Source organism: Callithrix jacchus, chromosome 11, assembly GCF_049354715.1.
Source record: "Callithrix jacchus isolate 240 chromosome 11, calJac240_pri, whole genome shotgun sequence".
Lineage (NCBI taxonomy): Eukaryota > Metazoa > Chordata > Mammalia > Primates > Cebidae > Callithrix > Callithrix jacchus.
In genome coordinates, this window is record NC_133512.1 from 116,188,362 (window position 1) to 116,201,057 (window position 12,696).

The 12,696-nt window shown below is 41.6% G+C and overlaps 1 long non-coding RNA gene and 1 other non-coding gene across 8 annotated transcripts in view; both read left to right on the plus strand.

The window, feature by feature from the left end:
* Positions 1-12,696, plus strand: part of LOC128928485 (uncharacterized) — a 254,034-nt gene that overhangs the window by 48,504 nt on the left and 192,834 nt on the right. For all 7 annotated transcript variants that reach the window (XR_013524263.1, XR_013524260.1, XR_013524261.1 and 4 more), the window contains one exon: positions 8,920-9,050. This is a non-coding gene — a long non-coding RNA (uncharacterized LOC128928485). The remainder of the gene's footprint in view (positions 1-8,919; positions 9,051-12,696) is intronic.
* Positions 5,757-5,859, plus strand: LOC118143933 (U6 spliceosomal RNA). The gene has a single exon (XR_004728418.1). It is a non-coding gene; the product is annotated as a U6 spliceosomal RNA (small nuclear RNA).

A 12,696-nucleotide genomic window follows, 5' to 3' on the forward strand; every position in this document is an offset into this window, starting at 1 on the left:
GAGTCTTGCTCTGTTGTCCAGGCTGGAGTGCAGTGGCATGATCTTGCAGCCTCCGCCTCCTGGGTTCAAGCAGTTCTTCTGCCCAAGCCTCCTCAGTAGCTGGGACTACAGGCATGTGCTACCACACTGGCTAAGTTTTTGTATTTTTAGTAGAGACGAGGTTTCACTGTGTTAGGGATAGTCTCGATCTCCTGAACTTGTGATCTGTCCACCTTGGCCTTCCAAAGTGCTGGGAGACAAACTTATTTTCATTAGTTTTAAAGGGTTTCCTTCATAATTGTCTGTATAGATAATGATTACTTAGAGATGAAGATAGTTTTGTTGCTTCATTTAAATTTTTGTTTTCTTTCTATTTTATTAATGTTGACTAAGTTCTCAATTATATTTTTAAGTAAAAGTGATGATTGTAGTCATCCTTCTTGCATTTCGTAGCTTTTGAAGGAAATATTCCCATTATGTAACCATCAAGTGTGATTTTGTTGTAGCGTTTTGTTTTTGTTTTTAAGTTAAGCAAGTTCTTTTCTATTCCTGATGCGTGGGGTTCTTTGTTGTTGTTAAATCATGAAGGTTGCTAAAGAATTAACGAAAACATTTTTCATTTTTTAAGGACAAATCTGACCTTAGATTAACTTTCCACTCAGTTCTCCTGAAGCCCTGGTAAAAGAGGAATGTTCACCATGTTACCAGGCAACATTGTTGTGGTGAAAGTGACCTCTGTTTGGTAAATGTATCTGGACTGGGACTGACTGTAAGTGAACTCTGAATTCCTGATTAGAAGCTGTAGCTTTGAGCTTCTCCAGAAGTACTGACTTTTAGAAGTGGGTGCAAAAGTGGGTATGTCCTTTGTGGGAACCCTGGACACAGTGACTAGCACTATTAGGACATTTGGTTTCTGTTTGGGGCACAAGGTTTCTAAGCCAGCATGTCTATGTACCATCCTTGTGATTTCTTTTTTCTTTCTTTCTTTTTTTTTTTTTTTTTTTTGAGACAGTCTCACTATTACCCAGGCTGGAATGCAATGGTACAGTCTCCGCTCACTGCAGCCTCTGCCTCCTGAGTTCAAGTGACTCTCCTGCCTCAGCCTCCTGAGTAGCTGGGATTACAGGCACCCACCACCATGCCTGGCTACTTTTTGTATTTTTAGTAGAGAGAGGGTTTCACCATGTTGTCCAGGCTGGTCTTGAACTCCTGACCTCAAGTGATCCGCTCACTTCGGCCTCCCAAAATGCTGGCATTACAGATGTGAGCTACTGCTCCTGGCTCACCCACCCTTGTGATTTTCATTTCCTTGCACCTCAGCTATCACCTGGATGCCAGAGGGAATAGCTCCTGGATGGCCATGTGAACTCCTGTGGGGACTCCTTCCACAAAGAGAAACACTGGAAACTGCTCTGCTGGCATGCTGTGTTTTCTTCCTATGCTTCCTGAGTAAATGGCTGCTGAGGGTGGCCTTGGTAACTGGGTAGTTCAGAATATATTGTTAGAAGTCCCACATGAGCATTGCGTAGTACATTCAAACAAAATACAGACCAAAGTGTTTCATGGGGCTGATCTAAGTTTATAACTCTCACTAAAATCCTCGATTTCTAATATTTATCTATTGGAATACTCATATCTTCGTTGTCTATAAATATTTTAGATAGAACTTAGAAGCATATATACTATACCACCTTTTTTAACGTGTTAGATTCTGTATATGTTTGACAACCCCAAAATGGTTCGGCTACTTAAAAACGTTTGATAACTAACGTTTTAGACCTATACTGTCCAGTGGGTAGATATTTGTTGTTGTAATCTGGCTATTAAAATGAAATATAATTAAGATTCAGTTTCTTAGTCATACCAGCCATATGTGGCTAATAGCTACTATATTTGACAGTGTAGATATGGAGCATCTTCATTTCAGAAAGTTCTGTTGAACTGACTTTCTAGGCTTTATTTTTTAAAATGTATCCACATTATCAAAGAGCTTTATGTTTTTACTATGTATACTATATGCAATAAGAATCGGCATATCCTTCAGGGACAGTATTGAAGACCCCAGTGTATTACATATAGAATGATCCACAGAGAAGTATTTCTTAGATTTGAATACCAGGAGAAGTTACATTTCTCCTGAAATTCACTGATCATGTGCAGTTTGTAATTGATCAATTTTCCCTTTTTGCTTTGTCTAATAGAGTGTAGGGCCAAGTTTATGGCTCACTTTAAGTAATCATTTGGCTTACATCTTTGTTTTTTTTTTTTTTTTTTTGCCTACATATTTGTATGCTTTGTGTAATTTTTGAAGGCTCTGGTTTTATCTTACTCTAGTCTGCTTATTTTCTTGTCTGGATTTTTGTAGTAATAAATGTAATTTTATGATTTTTGCATTTTAAGGAGGGGATGTAAATACAGTATAATGAGTGAATACCTTTAAGATTTTGATTGATACTTCAGTTACTTATTAGGAGCCATTTATTACTGAACCTCAGTGGTGAGAAGGGGTAAGGGAGCTAAAAGCAATCAGTCCTTACCTCATCATTACAATGCACATGTGTGTAATCTGGACTGCTCACCAAATGAAATGACTTAGAATGTACACCTGTCATACAACCAGTTTAGCCTGCTTTCTAAAATGGTTTTCATTTTCTAAATGATGTTTAAAGAAGTCTTTACTGAAGTTGATTATAAAAAATTTCAAACTTTGAAGTCTTCCTAGGGAAATTTCACAAAAAACATACCTGATTATTTTACTCAAACCTAGTGAATAGGTTTTAAATAAGAGGCGGAGGACTCTTTTTTTTGCTTGTGAAAAGTTTTTTTTTGGATGACAGAGAATCTAATTCTGGGTATTCATGCCACTGTGCTGTTCTCATTTTCCATTTTTTTCTTTCGTTGTTAGAGATGGAGTCTCACTCTTAACTGTAACTACCAGAGGGTAGTGATGTAATCCTAGCTCACAGTAACCTCTGGCCTCAGCCTCCCATTTGGCTAGGACTACAGGCACACATTACCACACCTGGCTTATTTTTTATTTTTGGTAGAAATAGGGTCTCGCTCTGTTGCCCAGGCTGGTCTCGAACTCCTGGACTCGAGTAGTCCTCCTGCCTCAGCTGCTCAAAGTGCTGAGATTACAGGCACTGAGCCACTGTACTTAACCTCTTTTCTATTTTATTTGTCTTGTATATTTTACATTTTACAGCTTTTCATATTTCTGAAACCACTTAACCACATTCAGGCCAAAAGGCAAAATAACTTAATAAAAAATAGAACCAACCTCACTTAAAAAATGTTTAAGGATTAAGTATTTCCATATAACAGCATTGAGCAGATTTGAACAATATATTTGATTTTATGCTGTCTAGTTGCTAAAGTGAGGAAAAGAAACAGAATTACTTTGTTTTCATATGCTGACAGCCGGAAACATGTAAACATCTGCAGAAACCAAACATTTCCTGGAACTAAACTTGAGCAGAAATCTATCACGTGGACCTTTGTTTAAAGAACCTTGTGAGAAACCACAGTTATGTAAAAGATCCAGGAGCGCAGTTCATGTGGATTATATTCTCTAGAAGGCAGAGAGTCCAAGGAGATCAAAGAAAACGACGACTTAGGAAGTGCATATGCTGAGCATTGGAGCTAAACCAGCAGACAGGAGTTTTAGAGACACTGAATCCAGGCCCTCTGCCTTTTGGGGACTGTAGTAAAGAGTTTAGGCCGGGTGCAGTGGCTCATACCTGTAGTTGCAGTATTTTGGGAGGCTAAGACTGGAAGATGGCTTGAAGCCAGAAGTTTAAGACCAGCCTGGGCAACAAAGCGAGACCCCATCTCTCCCCGCCCCAATAAAAAAAACTGGGTGTGGTGGTGTGTGCCTGTAGTCCTAGCTACTCAGGAGCTTGAGCCAGTAGGGTCATTTAAGTGCAGGAATTGGAGGCTGTAGTGAGCTATATGGGCATTCCAGTTTGGGTGACAGAGCGAGACTCTGACTAAGCAAAAAAAAAAAGAAAAGGAGGCAGGGAGTTTAGAAAATACCATGATTGTTAACAAGATCATCAGATTTCATTTTCTCGAAAATATGAGATCCTGTCAGTGTGGTTTTTGTATAAGTGCTGATTCTGTTCTGTTCATCTTCAAGTAACAAATGCCTGTAGTGGAGATATCTTATTTTGATGATTAATGGGAAGCTTTTAAGCTTTGAAGAAAACAAACAACATTTTCCATGGATCTGTAAGAGCTGGGCTAATTCTTCTGCCCACACAGAAATCTAATTTATTTCAGAGTCAAGGGCAACAATAGAATATTTTTTTCAAGGACCTTGGCGTTTGTTAATAAGGTTTTCATAAAAGAAAGCAATTGAAATCTTCAGAACTAATGTAACATGGAAGAAACAACTTATTCCTGAAACATTTGAGGGACAAATATAACAAAATTCATCTCTACTATGACAGTCTCAACTGAAAGACTTCAGTGCGGTCATAGAAGTACGTTTTCTGTTCCCAGCAGGCAAGTAAGCAAGGGAGAAGCATCAGCTCCCAGGCTATTGTAGTCATCCAGCTGGAGATGCGGGAGGCTCGGATGGCAGTGATGGGAGCAGAGAGAAGTAGTTAGAATTCAGGTGTAGTTTTAAGATCGAGCCAACAGGATTTGCTGATTAATTGGGTAGAGAGTGTGAGGGAAAGAAAAAAGACCAAGATGACTTGGAGGATGGGGTTATTTTCTGAGATGAGCAAGGCTGTAGGAGCTTCGGGCGGGGGGCAGTAGGGAAACATCAGGAGTTTGGCATGGCATGATGTTAAGAGGGGAATGTCTGTTGGACATACAAGAGGAGATGTCGAGGTGGCTGAAAATATGAGCCTTGAGTTCAGGGAAGAGGCTCAGGCTCTTAGTTAAGCTGATGAGACCCCCTGAGTTGACCAGGGGGAAAGAGTGTAGATAGGAAAGTTGGAGAACTCAGAGTCCTGGTTCCCTCCGGCATTAAGAGGTTGGATAATGAGAAGAAGTTTAAGGAATGGCCAGTAAAGGAGGAGGAGAGTCAGGAGGTTGTGGTGTCCTGGAAACCAAGCAAAGAAAGTGCTTAAAGAAAGAGGAGAGCGATTAGCTATGTCTGTGCTACTGGCAGGTCTAACATTGAACGTTAGATTGAGTGAAAATGGTTGCTGCTGCTTTTTTGCTCAAGTAGTCTTGAATGAATTCAGTTACCCTCTCTCTGAGGATATCAGTGGTACCTCCCTCATCAGGTGGTGGTGATGAACTGTTTTATTTATTTAAAAAAAATTGGGGGACAGGGTCTAGCTCTGTTGCCCAAGCTGGAGGGCAATGGTGTGATCACAGCTCTCTGCAACCTTGACATCCCAGACTCAAGCAGTCCTCCCATCTCAGCCTCCCAAGTAGCTAGGACCATAGGCATGCATCACCACACCCAGCTAATTTTTTATTTTTTGTAGAGAAGGAATCTTGCTGTGTTGCCTAGGTTGGTGTTGAACTCTTGGACTCAAGCAAGCCTCCTGCCTTGATCTCCCAAAGTGCTGGCATCACAGGCGTGAGCCACCATGCCCAGCCTAGGAACTGTTTAAGTGGAGGGCCAACCGAGGCAAGAAAGTTAGACCCCATCTCAAAAAACAAAAACAAACACAGAACTAGCTGGATGTGGTCTCAGCAACTCAGGAGGCTGAAGTGGGAGGATCACTTGAGCCCAGGAGTTGAGACTACAGTGAGCCATGATTGCCCCACTGCACTCCAGCATGAGACCCTGTCTGAAAAGAAATAAATAATGCTTGCTTTCCCAGCACATATGCTAAAATTGGAATGATACAGAAAAGGATTAGTATGGCCCCTGGGCAAGATGACATGCAAATTTGTGAAGCATTCCATCTTTTTAAAATTTTAATTTAAAAAAATTTTAAAAAGAGATAAGTAAAGAATGAGATAATTCCTTTAAAGCGTCTCTCCCTATACCTGGCTTTTGGGTATTTCGCAGTCGAAGACATTGTTGGCTTTAACAATAGCAGTTTCAGGGGAGCAGTGCAGACAAAGCCCGATGGGAGTGGAAGAAAGAATTGGAGGCAGTGGATGGAGTCAGCTGTTTTGAGTACTCTTATAAAATTGGATTACAGAAATGGGGAAGTTGATTCATGGGACTGTGGGGTCAAGAGAAAGACCAGTAGGCAAGAAAGCCGCCCTCCCCTCCCCTCCCCTCCCCTCCCCTCCCCTCCCCTCCCCTCCCCTTCCTCTCTCCCTTCTCTTCCCTCCCCTCCCTGCCTCCCTGCCTCCCTGCTTTCCATCCTCCCTCCCTTTCTCCCTTCCCCCCTCCTTTCTCCCCTCCCTTCCTCCCTTCCCTGCCTTTCACTCCCCTCCCCTGTTCCCATTCCATTGTTCTGTCCCATTCCCGTGCCCTTTCCTTCCAGCATAGACCTACAGTGATGGGAATCATTCTGCATAGAGAGAAAAGCTAATGATGGAGTTGGATTTAGGATCATAGATAACAATGGACCAAAATAACTAGATTGCCCTTGTCACCTGTCCCCACTACTCAGTCTTTTATTCATTTATTTAACAAATATTTATTGTAGGTTCACAAGGTGCCAAGGACCGAGCTAGGTGCTAGGAACAGTGGTGGTAAAGGGATCAATCAAACAGGCATGGGCACGAGCTCTACATCCTCATGAAGTTGTTACAGTCTGGTGGAGACAGGCTTTCTAAAAACACACAAACACAGGTTTGGATGAGTGCTTTGCAGGAAGAGTACAGAGTACTTTTGAGAAAAAGAGAGAAAGAGTAACATGGTGTAACTTAGATGAGGAGCATACAAAGGCTTCTCAGATGTGAAAGACGACCATGGCCGTACAGAAGAGGATCCCAGCAAAGGGAACAGACCTTGCAAAGGCCCTGGGACAGGCGAGAGAGAATCTGGTGCTTTTGGGGATTTGAGAAGGGGCCAGGGTGGCCTGAGAGGTGGGAAGGAAGGTGGTCATGTCTCCATATTAAGGCTTTTGAGATACATCATATCTAAGAGCAATGGGAAATGTTAAAACTGTTTTAGTTGGGAAGTGACATGGCAAGATTTGCACTGGGGAAAAAAATATGACCCATGATGAAGGTGTGTCCTGGTGAATGGATCAAAGGGGCAAAAGTGGGGAAGAAAACCCACCAATTTAGGCAGAAAGATAATACCTATGAAAATATTTAGTCTGAAATATGTATAATTTTGATATAGAAACAGAATGAAAATACCCCCTATTTAGCAGAATTTGCTTTCCACTTACCAGGTTTCTTACTTCCGTAAAGACAGAATTTTCTTATTAAAAATAATGTGAATCTAGAAGAATCAGCTGAAGGTGTCAGTGATTTCAGATTATTTAACATAAAATGAAACTGAAAAAGATTGTGGCAACCCTGTGAAAAATTAAAAATAATGAGACCATATTTAATTTTTTTCTAGAAAAAATACCAATGAGTCAATATTAAGAGGCAGAATCTTAAGAAACTTGTTATGGCCAGGAGCAGTAGCTCACACATATCATCCCAGCACTTCAGGAACTTGAGGTGGGCAGGTTGCTTGAGCTCAGGAGTTTGAGACCAGCCTGGGCAACATGGTGAAACCCTGTCTCTACCAAAAATACAAAAAATTAGCCAGGTGTGGTGGCGTGCACCTGTAGTCTGAGTTGCTTGAGAGGCTAAGCTGGTAGGATCACTTTAGCCCGGGAGGCAGAGGCTGCAGTGAACCGAGATCTCGCCACTGCACTCCAGCCTGGGCACCAGAGACAGATTCTGTTTCAAAAATAATAAATGAGAAAAAGTAGGGTAGGCGTGGTGGTTCTCGCCTGTAATCCCAGCACTTTGGGAGGCTGAGGTGGGTGGATCACAAGGTCAAGAGATCGAGACCGTCCTAGCCAACATGGTAAAACCCTGTCTCTACCAAAAATACAAAAATTAGCCAGGTGTGGTGGTGCGCGCCTGTAGTCCCAGCTACTTGGGAGGCTGAGGCAGGAGAACTGCTTGAACCTAGGAGACAGGTTGCAGTGAGGCAAGATTGAGCCACTGCACTCTAGCCTGGTGACAGAGCAAGACTCTGTCTCAAAAAGAAAAAAGAAAAAAACCCATTATAGTACATGAATGTGTACCAAGATTTATCTGCTGCTGTTCATATGATACAAAGAAACCTTTAAAAGTAGTGGGTGTACATTATAAAACCAATATGATAAAACCAGTTTATTGGTCAACAGATATTTCAGAAGTTTCCCTTTTCACTTTCAATAGTGTATATTGTCTAAAATATATATTTAAAAATGTATTGTCTCAAGTATATTTAGACAATATATTACATGGTTAGAGAGAGTGGATTTTTACTGCTTGCAGGATTACACTGGCAAAACAGTGAGCAAGTTCTGGCCGGGCACAGTGGCTCACACCTGTGATCCCAGCACTTTGGGAGGCTGAAGTGGGCAAATACCTGATATCAGGCGTTTGAGACCAGCTTGGCCAATACGGTCAAACCCCATCTCTACTAAAAATACAAAAATAGGCCGGGCGTGGTGGCAGGTTCCTGTAATCCCAGCTACTTGGGAGGCTGGGTCAGGAGAATCACCAGAACCTGGGAGGTGGAGATTGCAGTGAGCCAATATCACGCCACTGCACTCCGTCTCTACTAAAAATACAAAAATTAGCCAGACTCCGGCTCAAAAAAAAAAAAAAAAAGCAGGTTCTGGCACTTGGTGTATATTACCAATTTAGGCTTCTCCCCAGAGAGTTTTTAGAAAAGCAATTGTTATACCAAATATTGCTGTATCAGGCCACCTGCTACTCCAAGGCCACGAATTAACTTGTTCTAAGCCTTCATTTAAGGAAAGAAATGAGGAAACAGAGGTTTATTTCCCATCTAGACAATCCACTCCAGAAAGTTCTGTCTTGGTTGTAACTCCAGGCTTCTTTCTCATACAGGCATTTTATTAATGCTTTTACGAGTTAGAAGAGTTGGGATAAGGTGCCATCTGGAGTTTCTCTGCCTTGCTGATCTGAGCTCAGACCTGCCAATTTACGAGAGATGATTGATAACATCCTGTAACAGCTGAGTAAGTAGATCTTCTGTTTTACTGCTTTAAAAAAAAAAAGTTTAAAGTTTTAAAATGCTATGAACTCTAATTGGGTTCTTTAAAATTCGTCATTGAATAATGCAATTATGATATTTTTAATAAATGAATATTTGTAAATAATGGGATTCTGGAAGAAATTAACCCCCGATGATAGAAAAGAGTTAATGAAGACATTCTTTGTACATAGCATGTAAGAAACGTAAGACTTAAATACATACATTAAAAATTTAGGCCAGGCATTGTGGCTCATGCCTGTAATCCCAGGACTTCGGGAGGCTGAGGCGGGTGGATCACCTGAGGTCAGGAGTTGAAGACCAGTCTGGCCAACATGGTAAAACCTCATCTCCACTAAAAATATAGAAATGAGCTGGGCATAGTGGCGGTTGCCTGTAATCCCAGCTACTCGGGAGGCTGAGGCAGGAGAATCGCTTGAATCTGGGAGGTGGAGGTTGCAGTGAGTGGAGACTGTGCCTCTCTACACTATAGCCTGGGTGACAGAGGCTCTGTCTCAAAACAAACAAAAATCTCAAAGCATTCTCCTTAGTGCTTTATTTCACTTTTACATTATAAAATGCAAAAAAAAAAAAAAATAGTAAAGCAACTGTGAATACATTTTTTAAATGCAACTGTATATAAAATTGTCTCTTAATGCAGGATGCGTTTTGGTTGATTTGAAATAAATACGGGTTTAGTGGAAATAGAATTTTAATAGTTTTTATCTGTTTGAAAATAATGATTTTCCTGATTCTAATATAGATAAGATCATAACATCTCTCTGGATTTAACTTGGTTTCTCAAACAGACTAGGGAAGAATGGCTTTCATTCTTCCTAATCAAAACACCTGAATGAAGTTTAAAGTGTTTTAGGAGTTCAGTCAGTTATCTTGAAAACAAATGATTTCTCAGAACAAGAGCTATTACTCCTCATATTACATCCTTTGAAACTTTTCACAAAACCAGTAAACCATGAGGTTGTACCAGGGTCTTGTTTGGTATTCTTAAACTGAAAACAGTGAATAAATCTGCAAGATATTCTCAACTGCAGTGGGATTATTTAATTGTGGTCGAAATCTGTGCTGTCCAATATGGCAGCAACTGGTCCCATGTAGCTATTGGACGTTTGAAATATGAGTAATACTAAGGGAAATGTTCTCTGCAGAAAATACATACCATATTTCAAAAACTTAATATGAAGGACTAAAATATTAATAAGTTATATGTGACTCACATGTTGAAATGATAATATTTTGGATATATTGAATTAAAACATGTTATTACAATGAATATGTGTTTTCTTTTACTTTTTTTATGGGACTGCTAGAAAATTTAAAATTGTAGCTTAATGTATCTATGTCATCATATACAGTCAACATTCTTAGTCATCCTAGCATTAGCACCTAGCATTCTATGGTTCCTGAACTTTCTAGTCTTCATATGGATCAATTCATACAGATTTGTATTGTTACATGATTCTTCGATTCATCAAATAGTTATTACCATGTGTCAGACAGTATTCTAGGTGTTGATGATAGAGTAATTAACAAAGTGAATGAAACTCTGCCTTCATGGAGGTAACATTCTAGCAACACAGACTAAGAACAAATAAAACCACAACACGTGGTGTATGAGAGGGCAGTCAGTGCTTTGGAGGAACGTAAGGCAGGTAAGGGTAAGGGCTGAAGAGTTCACTGGTAAAGAGATGTTCAGGGAAGGCCTCAGTGAGAAGTTGTGAAGAAGTTGTTGGAAAGGGCTCTGTTGGTGTTTGGGGAAGTGTTGTAGGCAGAGAGGATAGTAAATGTAAAGACCTTGAGGCAGAAGCATGCTTGGCTTGTTTGAAAGTAGAAGGAGGCTGGTGAATGGAGTGGAGTGAGTAAAGGGAAGAGAGGGAGATGAGAGGATATGTATGGATGGTCATATCATGTTGTCAGAGGCATTTAAACCAGAGCAACTCCATCTTGAATAGGGGCTGGATAAAATAAGGCTGAGACCTCCTGGGCTGCATTCCCAGACAGGCATTCTAAGTCACAGGATGAGACAGGAGATCAGCACAAGATACAGCTCATAAAGACGTTGCTGATAAAACAGGCTGCAGTAAAGAGGCCGGCCCAAACCCTCCCAAACCAAGATGGGGACAAGCCTGACCTCTGGTCATCCTTACTGCTACACTCCCACCAGCTCCACGACAGTTTACAAATGCCATGACAAGGTCAGGAAGGTACCCATATGGTCTAAAAAGGGGAGGCATAAATAATCCACCCCTTGTTTATCATACAATCAAGAAATAACCATAAAAATGGGCAACCAAGCTGGGCGTGGTGGCTGACGCCTATAATCCCAGCACTTTCGGAGGCTGAGGCAGGTGGCTCACCTTAGGTCAGGAGCTTGAGACCAGCCTGGCCAACATGGTCAAACCCCATCGCTACTAAAAATAAGAAAATCTAGCCAGACAAGGTGGCACCTGCCTGTAATCCCAGCTCCTTGGGAGGCTGAGGCAGAAGAATCACTTGAACCCAGGAGGCAGAGGTTGCGGTGAGCCGAGATCATGCCACTGCACTCCATCATGGGCAACAAGAGCGAAACCTCGCCTCGAAACAAAAAGTGGGGAGGGCAACCGGCAGCCCTCAGGGCTGCTCTGTCTATGGAGTGGCCATTCTTTTATTCTTTTGCTTTCATAATGAACTTACTTTCAATTTATGGACTTGCCTCAAATTCTTTCTTGCATGAGATCCAAGAACCCTCTCTCGGGGTCTGGATGGGGCCCCCTTTCTGGTAACAGTGTGAACAGTGGTTATTGTGTGGGTTTTGGCTTCCAGTGAGATGAAAAGGAACTGGTGGATTTTAAGGAGAAAAGTAACATGACCTTTCTATTGAAGCTAATGTGATTTGAATACTCTGGGCTTGGGGTGGGGGTGTTTGCAAGGATAGAAGCAGAGATCCAATGAAGCTACTGCAGTGACCCAGCTGAGAGATAGAGGTGCCTGAGACCATCAGCAAGGGATGTGATGAGAAACAATGGAATTCTGGTCATGTTGTTGTGAAATTAGATGTGGGATAAGAGACAAAAAGAGGTGTCAGGGAAGACTCCACCGTGTTCAGCTTGAACAACTGAGAGTGGAGGTGCCTTTGCTGAGATTTGTGGGGGATTGTGGAGGAACCGACTGGAGGCAGTACTAGGAGCTCAGTTTTAAGCACATTAAATTTGAGATTCCTCTTTAGACATCTAAGCAGAAAGCTCAGGTAGGTAGAATCTGGACTTCAGTGGGAGGTCAGGATTAAAAAGGCAAATTTAAAGTCATTAGCACTGAACTGTTGTTCAAAATGACAAGAAAGATTGAGGCCACCAAGGGAGTGAGAAGAGTGGTCTGGGGCCTCTCCTGGTCTCATGGAGTAAGCAAGACAGATTGAGGAACAGACAGGAAGGTATAAATCATGGTTCTCTAGACGCCAAGGGAAGCAGTAGTAACCCCACCTTGTCAGATGCTGCTGGTGGGTCAGGTAAGATGCCAGCTGAAAATCGATCAGAAGATTTAGCAGTGAGGAGGAAGTTAGTCACCTTGGCGAGTGGTTTCAGTGAAATGGTAGAGACAAAGGCCAAAGTGGAGCAGATTTGAGGGAGAATTGGTGG